This window comes from Gambusia affinis, linkage group LG16 (assembly GCF_019740435.1).
Source record: "Gambusia affinis linkage group LG16, SWU_Gaff_1.0, whole genome shotgun sequence".
Taxonomy (NCBI): Eukaryota; Metazoa; Chordata; class Actinopteri; order Cyprinodontiformes; family Poeciliidae; genus Gambusia; species Gambusia affinis.
This window is the reverse complement of record NC_057883.1, coordinates 11151941-11171804: the sequence shown is the minus strand read 5'-3', so window position 1 is coordinate 11171804 and position 19864 is coordinate 11151941.

Here is a 19864-nt window from a genome sequence, read left to right as displayed (position 1 = left end):
AAATTGACTTCCTTTACAGGCAAAGGGAAATAAATTTCAATAGTATTGACAACGGCCACGCAGAAAAGCTATTGCGAGGCATTTAATTATTGAAGAGATTGATCAAGAAAGTGATTTGTTTGCTGTGGTTTGGTTAAAAGACCTAATTGAGTCACTGTGTTCTGTAAAAGGTCCTTATTTGTTCATTTGGTCTTGATCAGATTGTATGATAGAGAGGAATTAAGCAGTTAAGTTAGGAATAATTTGACTTTATATAGTTATTTGTGAGCAAAATGTACTTTCACAAAATTATCACATTACGGTTAAAAATTAGAAAGGTCACTCAATTACTTTCGAAGCCCTTGAAATTTTTCTTTAGGAAAACAAACAGAAGCCTAAAATATTATGTTGAAAATCATAAAGGCAAGAATCTAACTATGGCTTATTTTGCTGCTGATACTTATCATAATACATATATATTTATTCATTACATAATTGGAATGAAAGCTGAAATATATTTGGTGAATTAGGATTCATTGTCTGTCTCAGATATAATTAAATTTTCTGAGGTTTAATGTCCAACCTTTTTGGAGATTAAATGACATCTACTGAGCATTTTAAGAGAGTTTTAGCCTGTGTTTTGGGATTGTTCTGTTTTTTGGTGTGTTTAGTTTCTGTTCTGCCATTTCTTCTTGTCTTCTGTCTTCCTTCTCAGGTTTCTGACTCATTCGCTGTCACTCTATTAGTTAATCTCCCACTTGTCTCTTGTTCCATTGATCACCTGTCCTCAGTATATCTTCCCCCCTCAGACTTATGCTCATTGATTCATGTTTTGGATTATGAACTCTGTATTTTAAAGTTTTTTTTTTCCTATTTAACTGGCCTTCTGCTTTGCCACTATGTAAGTCCTACAGACACAGAAACTGAAAAAATAGATTAAGCCGATCTCAGACAGAAACCAGGAGCTTCAAATTGCAGACACCAGCCAAAGTGTCTATGATGCATTATCCTAGTGAAGGTGACGACTTACACAGTGCTGTGGTGTGGCCATTGAATGACTGTGACTATTAAGGCAATTTTGGTTGGTGGTACATGTTAACTAACAACCATGTGAATGTGAGGAGTCACAGCTTCCCAGAAAAATGTTGATAATTGATGTTCTTCACCTTTGCCCAGAGATGGGGACTCAAGTTGCTCTTAAGTCACAGGTGCTCGATCCATTGTGCCATTAAGCTCCTTGTTAGAGAACAGCAAGATGTCCAAAAAGTACTGAAACTTTGAACAGTTGGAAATTTGCATTCAAAAGTTTAGAGGAAGTGCCCCTGTAAAGGTAAGAGCGAATTTTAGGTTAATCCTGAAATTTCACCTGAAATAAGAACATCCCTAATTTTTTGTGAGATTTGAAAATGTTCAGTTTCCCTTCTTTAAATTTTAAGCTAAATCCTCATGTTACACAAAAACACAAATAGAGGGCAGAAGTAAGACAGGCATGTACTTTCAACAGAAAATAAGTCTTAAATCTTCAACTTGGTTTTATTATCTAACTTTTTGGGATTAATCGCATTCAAAAAGAAAAGAAGAATCAGACACCACAACTGGCAGAAATTATCAGATAAAAGAGCAGAGGGAGATAAAAATAGTGGTGAACTATGGGGGAAATAGAAGTGAAGAGGAGTGTCAGTGAAGTACACCACAGGGGAAAAAAAGAGGGGGTTGTGTGTTCATTTTCTGGATAGATAGGTCAGATGGAATGGAACCATGCGTCACAATGAAGGCAGCTGTGCTTTTGGCAAGGACTTTGTTAGTGCACATGAGCCCAGCCATTTCTTCGTCCAAAAGCCACATACACACCTTTCCTCACACACACATACAAAAACAAAATTAAATAGTAGGAGTTTTCATGGACAGGTGATAGCCAGCTTTACTTTTAGCTTTTTGCTGCAGGCCTGGATGAGCTCAGTCAGTGGTTTCTTTTTCCTTAGCCGGGATTTAGGTAGGGGAGTCATGCTTAGCAGAACCTGAAGGCATGGGGCCATCTAAGCAGCACAAAGTCCTGGAAATGGTTCGGATTAGCTGTGATGTTCTTTTCCAGATAACACTGTTGGCTTCTGCTTGTGTATTTCTGTATACTGTAGGTCTACAGCAGGTTGTCTTCCTCTTAAAGCTTTCATAACAAAATGCTTTTCACAAATTGTGTTCTCCATAGACGTTAGATGGATTTGGGTTAGCTTTGGTTTGTTTAGGTCTAGCATAAATTTAACCATTGAAATGAGTTAAAACATGCAGAAGGTGATTGCTGGCTTGTTATTTTTCAAAGAGAACTGTTAAGATGACAAATGAGCCTCATTGGGAGATATATTCTATTTTAATGACCGTGAATGTGGTTTGCATATAGGACAAAAGGTAAAATTTTGGTCTCATCAAACCACATCACCTTCTAACTATCTTCTAAGGTTTTCACAGCACAATTGTATTCGTATCAAGTCTAAAATATAAAAAATTTGATTGATTTGATTTGTTTATAAATTAGGCAATTGGTTTCATTGCACTTTATTTGGTAGAGTTATAGAAAAGTGGGTTGATACAAGTGTTTGAAAACCTAATACAACTTTCTTTCAACTTCACAATTCTGCAATTCTTTGTTCTGGCCTGTCTCTAAAGAGCCCAACTCAATGCAAAATTGGGAAGAAATTCCCATGCGTTGCAAAACTGAACACTTTTGCAATCCACTCAAAAAGTTTGTCACATGTTATTCTAAACAGTTACATTTCGGTTTATGGAGTACTCAGTGTTGGCCAGTACACTGACAAAAACAAACTGTTATCTTTGGAAGTGTCTTTATTGCACTTAGTCACATGCACATTTATCATGAGGTAATAAATCTTTGTAAGTGAAAGATGTTTAATGACTCCGAGAGACAGTGGTGTAAGTGCCCTGTCCTCTTCGTTAGATGGGCTGTGATACTTGTTGCCGAAGACAGAGCTGTGGCTGGTATTTTACTTTACTGGGCCCAACACTCCCGTGGGCTCACTATAATGGAATGCTCTGCGTGAACGCAGGCCCTGGCCTCCTCTGGGCCTGTCTGCATCCAGCGGTTTATGGAGCTGCTGCATATAGACTGACTCTGACTGACAGCGTGATGTCTGCTTGTTGCTTCGTACCTTCCTGTTTGAGACTGTTTAATCTTTCCCTATGCAACGCACGTTTTGTCAAAGTTTATACTGCTCTTTGTCATTCTGTGTAAATATAGACTTAAAAGATACATGGAGCATGCTCTGTTACTATTATGTTTCCTGGATCTCTGTGACTTTAGTCAGAAAATACATCATTCAGCAGAAACATCAATGGTCGGAGGAGTTGTTTAATATTTCCTTTCCTCTGTAGACATAGACACGAAGGAAATATCCATCTCCTGGGATCCTGACCCAGCAGGAACTATCCATATTTCAGTCAGAACCCTAACAATGACATTTGAACAGGGGTGAGGGGGTGCTATTTGTAGAGTCAGTTCACTTCAAAGGCTCCAGATTTTAGTCCATTTTTAAATAATCATCACTAACAGTTTATGTCTTTAGAACCTTACATAATTTCCTGACTCCCCTTTCTTGCTTTTGACCATGCTCTCACAATCTGCACAAACACAAGCTCACACCACACCGTGACTCCTCCATTTTTCTCTATCCTACTAACACTAATGAGTCTTTCAGCTTAGTGATGATAGACTTGTATTTATTCTCCAGGCTGACAACTTTAGGGAGTGGATATCTGCTCTCAGTGCCTGGGGCCCATGCCAGGGACACATCAGCTATAGCTCCATGCAGTGAGAGAGGAATGGGGTAAAATTGTTTTCCAGCATCCCAGCTTCCTGTCCAATTTTACTTTAAATATCCACACCACGCATAACTTCAATTTCCCTGTAGGCACTGTCACTACTTGATTCCCCTCTCCCCACCTCCCCAAAACAATTACCCTACGTTTACAGTTATGCCCATCCTCCAATGTATACACACGCAAAACTAATCCGGTTTGCTCATAACACACAAACAATGGAAAATCTCTGCGCATGACCCCTCCCCAGGGGTACCACTTACCTCCTGCTTTGGTAAACAGGGAAAAACTGCCAAAAGACATACAAAAGCATCACAGAGTTGAGTTTTTTCTTTTTTCTTTTTTTCTGTTTTCCTTGAGATATATGTCGTTGAGAAACCTATGGTATGATATGCTAAGTGCTGGGCTGAAGAGGCGAAGCAGCAAAGTGAGACACATAAATCTGACATGCAGCATGTGAGCCCATTAATTCAACTTTGCAGGCCATGTAGATGAGAGAGCTGGGGGCCTATCCAAACACTGTCCCTCTGCAGCGGGGCTCCGAGCCCTCCGAAGCACTCACTATTTACTGTGGGCCTGTGTTTGGACTTGTGCCATGTAACACTTTGACCTAGCAAGAGGAGATTGCTCAGACTTGCATGCAAGAAGGAAAACAGTGAGCTATTGTGAGGCTCTGCACAGCAGGGTTTGGTTTTCTTAGACTTTATCAGCTTCTCAGCTTACTGACTTGTGTGATTAGTTGTTTTTCCAAATCTTAATCCTACTTTCCTGCTTGACCTTCTTCCATTATTTTTCAGGAAAACACCATAAATATATCAAATGGAAAAGTCTGAGGGGATGAAGCAGAGTTAGGTATAGATTAATAAAACTTCAAATATTTACTTTTTACTTATTAAGTGGCTGAAGGGTGAAACAGCTCCTTCCTGACAGAACAGTCCCTGGAGTGAAGGCCATCTGGGAGGGCATGAATGGTGACCAGTGTGGCTCAATTTGTGCAAGAACATGCAGGACAAATTGAAGCACCAGATATAGCTTCATATACCATATGAATTGGCTGAGGCAATATCACCATCCTCATTTAAGGCTCTATGTCTCTAATTACTTTGGACATCTTACACATCTTGTTCTTGATTAAGTTGCTTGTTCACGAATGTTCTCTCAGGTCTTCACTGAAGGGAATATCTTTGGATTTTATTTAGGGCTGTCAGGGTAGGGTGGGGAGATACAAATGCATGCCACATTGTCCAAATTTTTATTCCTGAAAAGAGAAAAAAAATAAATGTCTTAATTTCAAAGTGCTATGACAAGAAAATAAGTAAAGAGAGAGTGAAGACATGCAACAAAGATCACAAGGCCGGGAATCGAACCTGCGACTGCAGTTGATGTCATCTAGGACTAAAGCCTCCTTGGGTTGTGCTTAACCACAGCAAACACATAAGAATCTACTTTTTGATACCACTTTACAATAAGGCTCCCTGTATGGATGTTCAATAAACAATTTATAGATATGTTATCCATTCAACTACAAACACGTTATAAATTGTTAATAACTGTTTATTATGCATTAATTAAGGATGAGAAGGAGACTACATACCGAAAGGTTATGTTTACAAATGCTTATTTTGCTTACAAGGTAGATAAAATATAGGTGAACATTCTTGGCTCACTACTTGGCAAGAAACCAGGAGATTTTGTCTTCTTCTCATTCTCAATTTCTATATAATAAAAAGTTAGCAATGACTTATAAAGTGTTGAGATTAATTAATAACATAAACTATTTATTAGCCATCTATAAGGGCAGCCTAATTGTAAAGTGCTACTTAATATTCCTTTGGCTCCACAAGTCTGTGTTGCTATCACATATAATCCACATATAATATATGTGGATTATATGTGGATTATATATATATATATATATATATATATATATATGTATATATATATATATATATAAAGAAATAGAATAACCCAGGCCATGAGAAACATTAATAACTTGCTATTTTTTACCAGTATTTTTTTTTTTTTTTTGCTTTTATGCTAAAGTTTAATGTTATCTGATTGTTCATGGTTCATGACCTACAATTTCCAAAGACTTTTCTTACTATTTGTGGCTTTATTAAAAGAAAACCTTACATTTCAAAGTTTTCACTTCATTAGGGTGTAATGTACAGTTGTCCTTTGGCTTTGCTCCTCACTGCTGTCACAATGGATGACAGGTAAATGACCTCTGAAAGTGCAAATACTGTCACTCCCCTGTCATAAATGCCCCTGTACCACATAACACAACATGCATATTTATGATGCTGCATAAACATGGCCCTTACGTCACACCAGAAGCCAAATGTGTGCCTTGCCATGCCATTCATCTCACTCCCTTCAGATCCCCCATGGCACACCGCCCCAAATGAAAAGATGTTAAATAGAGAATGCCAGCCTTTGTCAAACTCTTCAAGGTGAAATTGCATCAAGACAAAATAAATAAATAAATAAATAAATAAATAAAAAAACCCAACAAGGATAAAAAACAATTGTAATAAGCCTATAGGGGATCTATTCCCAAAACATGTCATGAGTACGTGGCCATTTCATCCTGTTTTGATTTTGAGCAGATTCTGGGACATGTTTAGACACTGCTGCTGGAAGATATCAGTCATCCCTACCTGTCAGGTGAGGGACTTCTATAAACTCTGATGATGAGTGTACGACGAGTCCAAACATGTCGGTGACTGACAGCTTCATTGAACTGCCAACCCCTTAATTCCGGCAGAATGGCAGTAGGCAAGGCCGGTGCATTCATCTTGTGAGTGTTAATACCAATGGCATTCGAGTCTTTTCGCAAAAGTGTGTCCTCTATTTTTTTCTCACCCTATTGGAAGCAACAATGCTTAACAATTTTATCCTGTCTTGCTTGACGCTGAGCTGCTGCTTTTTTAGCGAGGTGGAGTTCTTTAAACCATGGGACAAAGTTTGTGCTGAGCCTAAACAATTGGCCACAAGTGGTGTGAAATCCTTTCTGGTCTCCTGTGAGGTGCCCCGACCACTGCACCACACCTCTGCCCATCTTTCCTCTCACTAGGGGTGTCGAGCTTCCCCTGGTATCGAAGCCAGACTTCCTGTAGTTTGAAGCCAGTAGATATTACATAAAGCATGTGAGGTTGTTGGCAGACAGATCATCCAACCCTGCAATAAATTCAAGCAGCCGTCTAGCTGTTAAATGGTTTATGCCAGATTTGTTTTCCTTGTGGCTACTGTAGTACGGGAAAATCACATCCTTTTAATCTGATGGATTAGTATCAGTGTTGTTCAAATACACATAGACACGACGTTCAACCAAAACAAAATTGGCAAAGAGGGTGTTTAGTTCAGAGAAATAATGCTTTCCTATCTGGCTTGTTCTCATCCCAAAGGCGACGATTCCACCTCCAACATGAGCTAAAATTCATTCAGCAGCTTCCCACAGGTCAGACAATAGCTGAGCCATTTATGAAAGATACTTCCTAAAAACTAATGTATTGAAAAATGTGTTTCCTCCCCGCTTCGCATTTCACTTCACCTCTGTTCTTGATGGTGCTTTTACAGTGGCCAAACAGAACAGACTGCCGAGAGGATCCTCCTGTGCTGGCGGTGCCGTCTGGACAGAAAGTCACATGGTTATGACTCATGTCAACATCCGCTGCAGCTGCTTTTCTCAAGGTCCAAAATGGGAGAGCAAACCCTTAATGGAAGAGGGTTTGATCTTTGAATTCTTAATCTCCGTCTCAATATGTGTAAGTGGGAAAGCTAACAATTTTCAGTTAATACCTCTCTTAGCATATTAGTTAGCTGAAGCTAATGGCTAGTTGGAAAGAGACAAAGACCAAAGCTTACTTAAAGCAACTGCAACCTTAAAAATGTATGATAGTTATGAGTCTGTAAACAGTTTTTTATGTTTTTACTGGATAGTTAAGTATACAAAGAAGTCAATATTTATATTTTTTTCACAGTGGAAATGAAAGTCATAGGCAGTGTGCCACTGGTGCTTGTCCTGCTTGAAACGTACTGAATGTATAAAGTGTTTCTGACTAGACTAACGTTCTGGTATTGAAGTAAAGCTGTGTAAGAAAAAGCTAGATTGCTCTGTTCTACTTTTATTTGAGAAAGTTTACGTATTCAGCTCATTTTACAAACTCCATGCATGTCCTATGGGAAATATCATTGGGGTTTTTTCTGTCAATAACTACATGATTTTTGTAGAAATCAATAAACTTGTGGTTATTTTTTTTTAAGTTGGATGTTTTAATCAACCCTCAGGACAATAAGATTGTGTCTGTAGAATTTAAAATACCAACCTTTTAATAGAAGCTGACTTTAAAAATCCTGAACTATCCTTTTCAAGCAAACCATAATCCTCCAGTTTGCTCCCTGCAGGTAACTGAGTGGGTCAATTTGTCAGTAATGTTGATGTTTGTACATCACAGTGTCAGCAGTGAAACAACACTCAAACATGCAGCCAATAATGTATTTCAAAACATGTTCCTGGTGTGACTAAAACAGCAACACTGCACTCATTGTAAAATGTGTTTGAAAGCGCCGCCCCTGCAGATGGATATTTATCCTCGTAGGTGTGAGCTGACTGACAGGTGCTTTGGAACATTCCATGAAGCTGTTTCACAGTTCAGTGTCAAGGTTACGGTGCATCACACAAATCCGCGCTAATCGTAGCCCCTAGTAAGCTCCACCTGACAGCGAGGAACTCGCTCTGACGAGGGATTGTTGACATGTTTTCCTTAACCAGCATGCCCAGCACATTATTTTCCCTTAAGCCTATTCACAGTAATGGGGAGTGCTGAAAGGATTTTGATTGTCTGCTAAAGTATTTAATGCACACCAAATATTTGAGACACTGCTCATGGTGCAGAAACAATACACACAGTTTCTTGCATTCTTGATTAATCAAGCAGAACAAAACAAACCAAGCCAGTGGGAAGAAACGAGACAGAAAAACGTTAGTTTTTTTCTTTTCTTTTTTTTTTTTCTGTGGATGGCTTGATTCTGATTCTGGAGAAATTGCTTTACTTCTTTCTAAGAGTCAGGCTTTCTATAAGCACACTTTTTTTGCATGAGACTATGAGCTTTTGGGCATTTAATAAATGATTAATAGAATCTTTCATCAATGAAACTCAACAGCATTACTGTGAAATGAAGTGTATGATTCTGCCCTGTGGTGTTTAAAAGGATTACTGGAAAAATACAATATCTTCTTTGTCAGCACTTAAGGTCTATATAGCCATGCCTCAGGATATCCCTTTCCCAAAAGGAAGGATTGCCCCATTTTTTTTTCCAAGCTTCACGCTGCTCATCATGTTAAAACCTCAGTTTTCCTGCAAAGCAGCCTCCCTCTCATAATGGGATTAGTCAGAGTAAAGTTTCCACTTTCTAATATGATACAGACCTAGCTTTTTTCTCTAGCATGATAATAATGCATATTTAGTCAATTTCAATCACGTGTAATAAAGTTTAAAGTAATGGTAAAAGACATTTTTTACCAAGAGAAGCAGAATTCTTTGAATGTTTTTCCCCTCTGAAATTCTGCTACTCTTCTGACACAAACCCAGACTTCAAAAGGATTATCTGTAGCACAATCCTTCTGTATCATCTATCATCTGAGGCCCTTCAAGCACCCTTGTCCCCTTCCAGATGTTCTCTTTTGACTTCCACTCCATCTGCCATTCTCTCTTTCTCTGACAAAATCAATAGTAAGTCCATTTGCCGTATCATACGGCAACGTCTCTGCCGGATGGTAATGATGCGATGATAACCGAGGGGTGAGGTGCATGGAGGGGGGGAATTTTACTCTGATCAATACAGCTGGTTTACAAGGTAGTTTCTTGGAATGTGCCATAGTTTTGCAGCTTCCACAAATAATATAATAATTTGCTGTTCTGCTAGAAGTAGCATTTATTGTGAGAGTTCTTTCTTTTATTAAGTTTCGTCAGTCATAATTCACCAGTTAGCAGACACTTCAAAGAACTTCAATTTTCTCCCTGTCTCTGGACAGTAGCAGTCATACGAGCCACCATGACATCACTCCATTAATGTGCTCCTCAGCCAAAGATACCCTGAGAGTCATGGCCTTTCCTTCAGGGAGATTGCAGCAAATGTCTTTTGTGCAAGCTGAAAAAAATCTGCTCAAAGCCTGCCTTCTGCTTCCTAAGCATGGATTTAATACCCTCATTAATGATATATGACAAGGGAAATCAATGCAGACTGCACGTTAGGGCCCTTTTCGCATGTTCGTGTGTCTTTCTGTGTGAGTTTGGGCTTATAAGTTCATGTTACTGCGAGGGAATAGCTCTTAGTGCATTGCCTTTAATGAGTACATGGTGTTGAACATCATATACTCAGGCTTGCCTCTGGATACCTTACAACTCATGTGGAAGTTGGAGCATGGTGGATGTCCAAGCAGTTCCACAGGTGGACTCCAGAAAAGGCTCAGAAAGGGTAAAAGCATGTATCTATTCCTCCTTCCCACAGTACAAAAGTACTATAACCCTGCAACACTCTGTTTGAAGGAACTCACAGCTAAGGTGATAAACCCCCAACATCAAAGTTTGTATTTGATATGCAGCCAACATTGTCTAGTGAACAGCATCCCAACAAGCCCATCCCACAGCTATGCCAACCATTCTGTGCTTTATTTTCTTATTAGGTCGCTCTCCCAGAATTCCATTTTTATTCACACAGATCTGGCCAGTGAATCACCATTATAGGCCCCATCAAGCTGTCAGGCTACCTGGAGTCCAGGTGCGGTAGTCTGACTGCACTGTAAACAAGCAGCACAAGCCACTTGAATAATGGAAGCTCAGTTTGTTTTATGTTGTTCAGAGGACCTAAACAGATTCATCTCCTGCTGCTTTTGACTGGTTTTCCTTCACAACTTTGGGCTGAACTGATTACCTTCAAGAGCGGGTTTTCAGGTGGAGAAATGTTGAAGGTGCGTAGGGAAAGTGACGTTCTACATTCAAAGATGGTCTATATGACAGGCTTTGAGAGCTGGCATTAGAAAGCTCAGTGTTCCTCACTTCTGACAAATTTTCTTTCATTATAATGTCTCTGCAATTTCTTCAGTAGTTAAAGGGGCTGCAGTTTGTTGCAGAATGGCAAAATGACTGACTTAACTATTCTAGACGCCAGACAATTGCCCAGTGGTCCTTGTTCCCTCAAGGTCAGGGAGAAAGAATGGAAGGGCCCACAAAAAATAAATGCAGACCATAGTGTAGTTGTCACATACTTCACTAACACATATGAAGGCTGGCTCCCCTTTTATCCTCAAATAAATTGCCCTGAAGAAGTGCTCACACATAAACGTGTCTCACATAAACTGGGCTGAGAGTCGCATTTTTCATAATTTGCGAAAATGGTCCTCGGATTTTGATCTTGTGTTGCTGACTTTGAGTGACATTGTTCCTTTTATTATGTTATTAAATGTCTGAAGTGAGCAATGTTGTTTTTTTTCACCTGCACTGACAGACAAATTTGTTGGTTTTCTTTCTCTTTTCATTATAGTGGCAGTATCTCACTCAAGAAAAATAAAAATCCAGTCTTTAATTTTAAAAATGTATTTAATGATAAAAAAAAATACGCTGTTCGGAAATAATTGACCTTAATTGCAGTTACAGACTGTCTCAATCACCCAGAACTCTGGTTCTTCAATATGTTCACCCTAACAGACAGAATCCAGGTATGTTGACTGAGATGGATTCGTATCCAGCATGCCAAACACAACTAGAATGTTTGTTGCTGAAAAGCTTATTGGCTGACTGAATAAAAGACACAATTCAGATTATTTTATCAAACTTTTACAAGTTTAATAAAAAAATGACGATAATGCCTATTTACTGCTACAAAGTTTTTGAGATGACATTTGCGACCTCTTACTTTGCTTTTCAAAGAGTATTGGATTTATAGATAGCAAATGCACAACTGATCTCCTGGGTGTCTGACCAATAGGCTTGAAGTATGACCTAACCATGTCAGGTTGTCATGGAGGCATGGTGATCCCAAGTTGCTACTTTAAAGATTTCATGTACTTTACTTACCATTCTGATCATGGTGGCAAGATGATTATGGGTCTGCAGTCTTTCCACTCTAATAGCTATAAAATAACCATAAATCCTGTGTGTCATGTTATATTTGCATTCTAGGGAAACAGAATCCCACAGATTGGTAATTATATGGTTACAAAAATTCTGATCAATTTAAAATCACAATGTAAAAATGTAAAAAAAAAATGCTTCTGTCCCATTAATATCAAGGGGAGTTTTAGGGGCACCAATTTATATGATCTATGTCTCAACATAAGTATTATGTTAAGATATTAACGTAACAACATAATTGTTGGCACGTGTAGTGCCAACAATCTGACTAATCCAGCAGCAAAATCCTACAGGATGATTTTCAGTTACCTTGAAACATTCTTGAAAATATGCCCCTTTTCTTTCTAGGTGGAAAACATGGGGAGGTAAATGTGTGCTAAACACAGCTCTGTGGGGTAGTTAACACCTTAGTCCCCCGTCTTAGAGGCTGTCTGGTTGTCATTAAGGGTGATGGGCAATGGGGCTGCCAGGTGGGGATCAGCGCTTTTGGTGTGCTGACAGTTTTGCGAAACCGTAAGAGAAATTACCCAAGAGGAATGAAAACAGCACTCAGCCGGTCTGACAGAGAAGACAGACAAGCTAAAACAGATGATGCACGTCCCAATGATTTCCCCCCATCTTTTAGTACCTTGCTGCACATGCAGCTGTAAGAAGCCCAGGGTTGCCACATCTGGCTGGTCTTACCTCAAGGTTGAAGAAGGCTAGGGGGCCTTGAGGGACAGAGTCCTGAGACCAAGGGAGACCTGTCAGGACACACCAAACAAAAGCTTACTGGCTACTGACAGGTTACACACAAAGAGAGTCGAGTGCCTGGTTTCTGCCTGCGCTGTTAAAGATGACACCTCCAGTGAAATGGAAGGCTTTCATTTCACTGTGTGCAATAACTGGTTTGCCTGTGTTTACAGTAACTAAGGGGTCATTTGATGGTCTGAGATATCTAACGGAGAGATCTAAAACAAAGTGTTCAAAGTGCACAACGATGTAATATATTGAAAGATGCTACATTAAAACTGTAGCTAACAAAACACACCTTTAATCCAGAACAACTGCATTTCTTCATGTCCATCTGAAATATCCTTGCTGGACTTTTTATATCAGCTAAACTCCCCAGAGTCTTTAAATGTTTTCAGAATTGTCTTGCTCATAGAGTTGTTGTAATGGTGTCAGATTATCTCGTCCTTTGTAAAAGAAAATAAATAAATAAATAAATTAGAATAAGAATGTATTCCATTGATCCTATTAGCTTTACAGATGATCTAAAACGTCCGTACATGTCCAAAAAAATCTACATGTTATTGCATCCTTTGATATGATGGTTTTTATGTTCAGTGTGTGTGTGGGAAGTTGAGTTGGCTCCTCCGTTCTTCTCCAATAAATTCAGATTTGCGCTCTATGGAAATGTACATTTAAACATCTGGGAGAAATTAATAAAATTTTATTATAAAATTATTCATGGATTTCTTTAACTAAATTTAAAATGATATTAATTAGAAAATATATCTTCATGTTAATGATAAATAAAATAAAATATTTTATTATATTTAATTCATTTGGTTTATGGTAAATATTAATAATAATATAAATATTAATCTGAGAAATATACAGAAGCTCTTTGCTTCTTAAAAAGGTGATGAATAGAATTTAACTGGGTAAAGAATCTATCCTTTAGAAACTGTTTTCGGTAGATTATATGACTAATTATTTACGTATGCCAAGTTTAATGTGCATCACCTTCCACAACTTTTTAGCAATCGTTGCTTGACTCTTTTAAGCTCCAATTTCCTTTCCAAATTGAATGATGTAGAATGTTACACACCATTGACATACTGTAAACAGTGTAGTGTTTCCAGTCCATCAAACCGCTGATTTTTTCTTTCCACTCTGTTTAGGTCCAGGCTTGTGGCCTTTGGCATTTGGGCTTTAGAGAAGAAGAGGCCCAGGCCAAAGAGGGTGAAGGGCAACATGGGGTGACCAAAGGACGCAGCGCGGGGTCACGCTAGGGCTCTTCCTTCTCTGTGTGCTGCGTGCCCCAGTGCTCTGGAGGCCAGAGCCTGATTACTGCTCTGGGATCCAGGCGCAGAGCGTTTTCATTAGGGAGAGGGCCAAGATCATCCAGGAAGGTTCCGGCCCATTAATACATTTGAAACAGCGAATGAAAGGAGGGGGCTGTTGAGAGGGTTTTTGGGGGGTGTATGGAGTTATTTTGAAAGAGGAGAACTCTGTGGAACAACGACGAGAGCTTTGGTGAATAAATACCCTGTGGATCATCTTAACCCCGCAGTCCTCTTTTTTCCCCCTGCTCTTGTCTCTAAGATCTGTGGCCAATTTTCCTGTAATTTGGAATAAATTGTTTGTGAAATCCATGTCGATGCTTCCACTGGGAATCTATTCACAAAAGGTGGAGAGAGGAGGAGGAGGCGGAGGAATTGGCTGGTTGGATAACTGCAGAGAAAATGAGAACAATGTATGGAGAATCCGGTTAATGACATCATCTGCTTCCTTTCCCCAAGTTTTCATACAACACGACACAGACACAGATTTTTTTCATTGGATCTTGAGGTAGCTTGGAGTGATCAAAGTATCTGCGTTCAAGTGAAACCAGAAGATGACACAGACAGATGTTTGCACAAAACCATGTTATAATTCTGATAAATGTTTTGAAGTCTGGGGTCAGCTCAAGATTACAAATGCAGGATCCAAACTTCTCACGGTTTCTATTACTGATCACTCAAGCACCTCTTTCTTTCTGCCTCTAATTGACTGACATAACATACAAGAGAGCAGGTTGATCTAATTATAACAAAGGTTAACTGTGTGTCTTCCCTCTCCTTGGTACACGTAATATTTCCCCAGCTAGCTGTTGGTTCACTGTAGGTGTTTATTATTACCCACAACCACGTGAAGCCTTCACTGCAGGAGGAAAAGAAATCTCTTCAGGTCAGTTTCCAGACTAGTTAATATTTTATCTTGCACATGACAACTATTGATTCATCATCATCACTTATTAATGGAGTCCGATGTTGCAGCAATTGTTAATCATACACAATTCTACATTTTTCTCATATCTATATATACAGGCCCAACCATATTTATATACGATGTGTAAATAAAAATGTTTATTGCTGTAGCACAGTCCCGCAATAATTTTTTATTTGATGAAAATAAAATCATCTACATTTGTCCACTTTTTGTTTGACCAAGTGAAACATATGTACATAAACTCTGCTGGGACTTCAACTAAAAACATGTGCGTTGACCAAAACTGATTAAGGGTGGAAGTGCTGGACAATTCCACTCTTACCTATGGTTTGATTAATCTTTCAACTGTTCTTTGGAATGACTGAACATCACAGTTTCAAAAGTTGCTTTATTTGGGATGCTAGGTAGCCACCGAGTATGCTCAACAGGTCAGACAGTGAGCCATCCTGCATTTTTGTCTGTACGCTTAAGATGAATGAGAGTGCAAGAGACTGTGACATGTTTGGTACACAGACGAATAACATGGTAATGAAAGAATCTTTGTGTTTTCTGCTCTCATCTATATTCATAAATTATAGACGTATATCACTTCCTTCATATGTTTTGGTTAATAGTCTGCTTTTTCCCCACTGTAAACAACTCGGACCAGGATTTCCTTTCTCCAGTTGTCCTTAGCATCACCTTTCAGATGAAGTTTCAGACATGCCCAATAATGCAGATTGTCAAAGGAGACAAATTATTTGCCAATTAAAGCAGACCAAGTAGCTCTGAAGTGAAAGTCCCCTAAATCCAAGATTAAAACTTTCTTGTTACCGATGAAGCCTAACTGGTGTCCTAAATATAAAAGACGGTTGAACTGTATAGTAGTTTACCAGTAACTGCACCAATAGTGATTTTGTTAAACCAATTGTTTCTTAAAATTAAGTTTTAAAGAAATAAAAAGCTTTATGTAATAGCTTTTAACTATCTGTACTCATTTTTATGTGTAGAATGCAACCTATTGAAGTTGCTATAGTGTGATGTTTCTCTTCTTGGAAAGACAAAAAAGCAAACCAGCTCCAACCGGTGAAGAAACCCGGAGTGAAAGTTTTTAACTGATTATAATCCTGGTAGTCTAATAAATAACAAATATGACCTTGTGTGCTCCTTTGGCCTGCCATTCACTGCAGATAACAATCCTAAACGCGAACTGGGACCACCGAGCCAATGCAAAGTGAGCTGTTAATGCCTGACGTGTGTTTTGTCACTGCAGCGCGATGGGGGGGCAGAGATTGAAGGTAAGCACCAAGCTCAGAGAGCGGCAGGGGTAAAAGGGCTCTGCAACTTGGCAGCAAGCCTCTCTTTGCGTGCCAGCACAGCTGTCCGGCAGGCGTCTCATTGAGGGCTGCTCCCAACATGCAACCAACGACCAATCTATCACTACAGCGGCCAGACGCACAAGGACGAAAAGGTGTTAACCCAGCATGCAGTACTGATAGAGCGCAAGCGTTTTATACATCATAATTTTCAGTGTCAAGCTTTCATAACATGAGTTAAGTAGTTTGCACAGCTTGTTTCATGATATATATATATATATATATATATATATATATATATATATATATATATATATATATATATATATATATATATATATATATATATATATATATATATATATATATGTCTTGACAATTATACATTTTCAGTTTTTATGTTACAGCATGTTGTATCCCTGGTCAGGTTCTAAAATAATACGTAATTTCAGTCAACTGTGATTAACACACAAGTCCATAGACGGCAACACGTCCACAGACCTTCTTTTGTCAGTCAGACAACAGTGAGAGGAGATTTTATGAGCAGGCATTGTCTTGTGCCAGGGTTTTGTTTACACTTCTTTCTCTTCTATCTCTACTGTATTATCTGTTGCCTAAAATTCTGACTTCAGCCTCATCGTTAGGTTTTAATCTCCTGACGTGCTTGGCTCTCTCGCTCGCTGTCCTATGACACACAGGGAATCAGAGAGGGTTTAAGTTACAGCACATGAATTAAAGCAAAATGAAATGCACTCCAGATGCCTTCAGATGGTTTTAATTTATGGCAGAAGCCTTCGGATGCCAAAAAAATGCATTAAATGTAATCTGATCACTTTGTTCGATGCCGAATCTAGGAGCAATCAGCCTCTACTGGGCCGAATGACCGATTTAAAAATAGACATGGTGATAGATAATACAAACTTACCAGTGATGACTTTAACATGTTTATCCCCACATGTGATGACAATGATTTCTACTATGGTAGGAAAGAATGTAAACTGCTTACAGCCTCAGGTAAACAATCTTATTTGATGAGAAGATCTTCTGAGTTATAAAGTAAAATTAATACTCATTTGTTCTGGCAGCATCCTCTTGATTCATTCAGTGTCAGATTTAGCAGGGATTGACTTTCTCCATCCTCTCGCTTGTGGTTTGTGCTCCATCGATGCCTCAATTGTTAAAATTATCCCTCATTCTACGTCCTCTGAGATCAAATCAATTTATGAGAGCAGGATATCTGTCATTGGACCAAACCCATTAAGGTCAATCCAACATGGCAAGACGTTTGTAGGCTAGCACATTAAGAGGTTCTCAGGCGTTTACAGTGAAGTGAGGAGAAGCATCAAGTTTTAATGCTCAAAGCCACAGAAACCAATGAGGGATTAGTCATTACTTGGCACTGATGCCTTGTGGCGTTTAAGGAGAAGTGCAAAATGCTGTCAAACAAATCTTTTTTCCCCTTCCAAACAGAAGTGATCTGAGGTTGTTTTCTAATCTTTTGCTCTGTTGAGCACATAATACGTGGCCACGAGCAAAAGCATTAGCATACGGTCGCACCATTTGTTCCGGCATGTGTGTGTATGCAAAGACTCAGGAAGTGCATCCATCAGCAGTTTTGGGCACATGATGAAAAACAAAATGGCCTCTTCCTTCCTTCAACTTTGGCCTCTTCCTTCAACTGGTGACACCTGGTTAGCGAGGATGTTCCCGTGAACTCAAGAGAACATGTCATTCAAATGCTTTTCACTCATAGAAGTTCAAAATGACTATTTTATTGCATTTTCAACATTGCGCAGGGTGTTTCCATTTGGAAAAAAGATGTTAATGATTTTGTGGAGGAAGCAAACATCTGCAAGAGGAAGACTTTCTCATGCTTCCTCGAGCAATTCTGAAATTCATGTTGACGTTAAATCTGGTGCTTGTTTCTAGGGTCAGGCCTCAAGCTATGATGGAAGTAGCATTTGTAGTGTAACATAGCTAAATGGAGAGTACAAGACAGACTGATTTTGCATTGATGCCCAAGGGGTTGAAACTCTTTTGCCTTTTTAGCTACATCATCTTTTACCATATAAGCATCCCCTCAGTTCTACTTCCATTCCAGATTCCTAAATTATTTATTTCTCCTTTTAGTAGCAATGTCAAGAATGTGATAACATCTTTTTTTTTTTTTAAAGTACAGTAAGTTGGCATGCTAAGAGGCTTGAGTGACATCAGTTAAGGAACAGACTGCAGGCTAGCAAACCAACCCAAGGTCAGGTCGCTTTCCCAGCAAAGACTAGCTTGTCAGAGACCCAGTATCATTCTATAAATAAATTTCAACACCATTACCATGAAGCCAATTTTAATTATAAATATTTTGTGTTTTACCTGAGTTTTCCACCAGCGTGCCCATATGTTTCATGCAAAAAGATCTTTAAAAATAAGTTTTTGTGGCCACTGACTAAAAATGTAACAGATTTTTTGTAACTTGAGTAGAATTGTATTCTTGTGTTATGTGTAAATTGTTGCCATTAGTCCAATAAACAGCTGACTTAATTTAAACACTGACTCTTACACATTTCCTGTAAAAATAAAAGAAAAAGAAGTCTGCATCTCCCTACTCAGGCTGCTGTCCCAGCAACCCGACACGAACGGAACGAACTGAATTTTCTTTAGGCAAACAGACTAGAATTCAATTAAAGTGGACTAAACAGGACTGGCGCAAAAGCACCCTGAGTCTGGGGTTTGCTATTTCCTTTGTAGAAGTTCACTTAAGAGTCTAAATTTTACAAAGTGTATTTATAATCCTTTTTCTCAGCATACGTGTGCGCTACTTGACTTTGACAAGTTTCTTGCTCCTCATGAAATACCTCACACTAAGTGATATAGCTAAGTAAATGAGCAAACAAAAGAAAAGTTTCAGCTTCCACAGTTACAACCACAATGGAAAAAGTGAATATCTACAAATCTTCTTTCGGGGATGACGCACAAAGAAATAAAAATAAAGCCCAACGATGATGCAATAATTGTAAGGGGTGCTTGGAATAAATCTTTTCATGCTGTTGTTTCTCCAGCTGCACAGCACCTTTCTGAGAGTAATTGCTACAATTGTACCCTCAAACTGGGCTCATAAAAGGACCGTCTGGATGCAAACAGAACGCGGCAGAGCAAAATCACAGGCAGCCATGTTTTGACAAGTGCATGATGAGTGTCCAGACACTTTTGTGCTGGTTTACAATTAGATAAGCTAACTCTTTCCCAGAGTTCCTTTCACAGCCCGCCGCCTTGACATCCCGTCTGGCTCACTGCTCATATATGCTCTTTCTTTTAATGTCAAGTTCTAACGCGCAGTTTTGCAAACTTTCTTGAGTTAAACAAAGAGAGACTACTACTGTATTCCATCTCTTTGCTTTCTCCTTTGCAAGTGTTGAAATGGTTACAGTGACTTGGCTCTGTAAAGAGAAAGATTGGAGAAAAAAGAGAGAGGGAGAAAGAGAGACTTTTGGATCTTGGAGAAATTATTCACGGCTGTAGTTCAGAGGAGCTCTCATATCATGCGCTGTGACAAGTGTGCGGCTCTAAGCACATCCCTGCCAGCCTGGAACTCGATGCCGCGCGCCTTCCGCAGACACCATTAAGGCTGTGAAGAGGGAGAGCAGCCCGTCATCA